Source organism: Camellia sinensis, chromosome 5 (genome assembly GCF_055761805.1).
Source record: "Camellia sinensis isolate YWXY chromosome 5, ASM5576180v1, whole genome shotgun sequence".
In the NCBI taxonomy this organism is placed as follows: Eukaryota; Viridiplantae; Streptophyta; class Magnoliopsida; order Ericales; family Theaceae; genus Camellia; species Camellia sinensis.
In genome coordinates, this window is record NC_138965.1 from 103983865 (window position 1) to 103987500 (window position 3636).

Consider the following 3636-nt stretch of genomic DNA (forward strand, 5'->3'; position numbering starts at 1 on the left):
GTTATCAAACAGGTCTCAGATGGTAAAAATATCGTAAAATTAACAAATAATTAAATAAGTTACCAACGTAAAAAATAACTTATCAAAAAATTCTTAGGCTATGTATGGTTTGATTTTTAGATTTTTTTTAAAAAAATTAAAAATTAATTTGGTTAAGAAATAAAAAAATAAAAAAATAATTATCATTTTTATATAATTTTTATCTTTCGAGTGGTTAAAAATAATTTTTTATAAATTAAATTTATTTTTTCATATTTATTTTTATTAAATTAAATTTTTTTTTAAATGTCGGAAGGATCCGTATTAAATTAAAACATCCGAAGTATCAATGTAATTTACCCTTTAAAATATATGTAAAGATTATAAATAAATATGTCATTTTAACTTAAAAATTAATACGGTCATATAATTGTCAGCGTAATTTACCTTTTTTTTATTTTTTTTATTATTGTTTTCTTTCTTTTCCAAAACCCTAGTTTCAACTTCCGCTAGAAAAAATAAAATAAAATAAAATAAAATAATCTCAGTTCGAGCCATTCGGAGACTTGTAGACTCTTCAAATTATTTGTTCGGTTATCGATTTTTGAGGTATGTGTTTGGTTTCACTTATAAAATCGATTGATGCTTCCAATTTCTGATCATCCTTGCACGAGATTTGACGATTTGGGTGTGTATGCATATTGTATTGTTACTCGGATTCGGCAATAAAATTCCAAGCTTTATGCAATTTCGGCAAGTGGTGGTGTTGAGGGCGTCTTCAATTGATTCATACTGGTCAGTCATCTTCTTTGTAAATTTAGTTGTATGTTTTTTTAGTGTTCTTTGATTTTTTTTTATGTCATTTGTTAGTGAGTGAACTGGGTTGGTGAGGTTCGAGTTGGTGTTGAACTAATTTAACTTACTTGCCCAGTTTTCTCCAAGGGAATGGTTCAATTATTGAAATTCTGTTATTGGGTTCACAGTAATTTGATTAATTTCTGGTACTGGCGACATCCACTGTCTGCAAATTTAGAATTTTGTCAGCTTTGGCATCCCCAGTGATATATATTTATTCTTTACTTATCAAAAAAAATAAAAAAATTGTCAGCTTAACTTAAATATTGTAATGTTAATGGTGGCGAGTTACAACTGTATTGAACATGCCATTTGATGTCATCCCGAAAGCATCTACTTACTATGAAGCACGGATACTCCGAAATAGCCCCCGTACGCGTATCGGATACGTATCGGATACGGATACGCGCCCGATACGGCGGGATACGTATCAGATACGGGAAATGGAGTATCCAATTTTTTTTTTTAATTTTTGAATTTCGGATACGGCTCGGATACGGTAAGGATACGATCAAGATACGGTATGGATACGGCGGGGCAAAAAAATAATTTAAAAACTTTAAATTGGGGTCAAATTGTAAAATATGAAAAAAATATAAAATGAAACACAAAATATAGAGTTCTTCGTACAGCTAGGTCAAACCAAGGTCGAACCAAACACAAGAACCAAACTCTCTCTTACCTGGGTCAAACAGCAGCCGCGAAGGAGGAGGAGTTCGGAGTTCGTCGTCGTCTCGGACAGCAGTCGCCGATCGTTGATCAAACAGGAGCTCCACGATCGGCTTTGAGGTTCGTCCCTCTCTCTCTCCCTTTCGCTCCCTCTGTCTCCCTCTCATCCCCTCCCCCCTCTCGAGTCGCGATCTCACGAACTCTCTCTCTCTCGAGCTCGATCTGTCTGTCTGGTTGGAGATCGCGACTCGATCTCATTCCCTCCCCCCTCTCGACTCGATCTCATCTCATCTGTCATTATTTTATTTTTTTTTAATTTTTTTTAATTGTTGAATGTATACTCTGAGATTTGCAAGTCAAATAAGATTTTAAAATAAAAAAAAAAAACTTATATATATTATTCGGTTTAAATAAAACAAATAAATAAAATAAATAAAACAAATAAATAAATAAACAAATAAGGTAAAAAAAACAAATAAATAAAACAAATAAATAAATAAACTTATTAATAAATAAATAAATAAATAAATAAAATAAGGTAAAAAAATTTATTAGTAAATAAATAAACTGATTAAAAATAAAATTTGTCAACTTATAAAATTATAAACTTTGTAAACTTATTAATAAATCAAATAAGGTAAAAAACACTTATTAATAAATACATAAATAAACTTATTGATAAATAAATGAACTTTGTAAATTTTTTTCCCCCTTAATTTGGGATTGAATTGCATTATGGTTGTTATGGGTGATGTTATATTGTTAAAATTGTTGAAATTTAATTGAATTGATGAATTTTTTGTTATGGATGATGCATTATGGTTGTTATGGGTGATGCTACATTAATGTTTTGTTTTATTTGTTTACTAAAAATTGTTGAAGTTTTATTTTTGTGTATGCTACATTACTAAAAATTGTGAAAAAAAATATTTTTTATGAACGTATCCCCGCCGTATCCGTATCCTACTTTTTCGAATTTTGCCGTATCGCCGTATCCGTATCGTATCGTACCCGTATCCCGTATCCGTATCCGTGCTTCTTACTTCAAAATATATGTGTGCAATTGTTTGAATTAAAATGAGGTTTCAGCTTATGTTGAACTGTTTTTAAGTAACTGGATGGCTTGGTTTTGAGGGGAAATCATATCACTTCAAATTTTTTGTTGATGGGTTTATGTTGCTTCAGTCAATAAACAGTGCTGCATACTCCTGGTGGATTCAATTTCGACTTAAAGTTTAAATTCTACTAGTACATAAGCCACTGCAAACTGTTCGGCCATGCATCCTCTAACGATCTAATATATTTCTTTCGTAGTTTGGTTCCTTTTTTTTGATAAGTACTTCAGTAATACTTTCAATAAAATTTTGAGTCTGGCTCTTATTAAAATAAGTTTGAGAGTTCGGTTGTGTTTGTTTTGGGCTTCAACGTTTAAATTCCGACGCCTCTTCCCAACCTGCCCCCCTCCCCAACTCCAAAGAACCTCCACCACCCCTTTCTCCTAAACCTATACCACACCAAAGGTAGAAAAAATCAGCGTCCACAACCGGCAAGCCACCGAACACTGAATTAACAAATGATCCACCAATTCCACATCCACACAACACATACAACACCAATTCACCAAAACAAGATCACGTCAAACCAAATTATCAGTAGTAAGAATCCTACAACAAGCCGCTGTCTGTACTAAAAAAGGCACCTTAGAAGGAACACCTACAACCCAAACCCGTCGCCAAGGAAACTCCCCTTCCCTATCATCACACAAAACTCGATAAAAAGATGATACCGAGAAAACACCTTTAGAACCCCCCCCCCCACCCCCCCACCTAAAACCAGAACATTCCCTCTCTCTCCCCCTCCTACATGCACCCCATAAAGAAAGGTCATTAAGTCCAATAATTGGCCCACCTCTAATCATGAACTTGCCAGTAGAGAAGCTTTTACTCAAATTTATGCTTTAATATGAGTTTGTCCATCGGAGTGCTTCATTCATTCCTATATTACCCTTTCGTAATTCCCAACACAAATTTTATAGCATCTCTTTTTAACAAGCACACCCATGAATATACATGATTGAGTAAAGGTTGGAGATGGCTTAAGCATCTCCTATCCTTATCCTTTACTCATACCAAA

At 33.2% G+C, this 3636-nt stretch overlaps 1 protein-coding gene across 7 annotated transcripts in view; it reads left to right on the forward strand.

Annotated features, from left to right (window-relative positions):
- The first annotated feature begins 436 nt into the window (after positions 1–436).
- LOC114273778 (uncharacterized) overlaps positions 437–3636 on the forward strand; it is a 12640-nt gene continuing 9440 nt past the window's right edge. Inside the window, exons 1-2 of one of the 7 annotated variants that reach the window (XM_028215607.2) lie at positions 472–588; positions 718–774. The gene's annotated coding sequence lies outside the window, so the exon portion shown is untranslated. The other 6 variants (XM_082869432.1, XM_082869431.1, XM_028215599.2 and 3 more) reach the window with 6 other exon arrangements.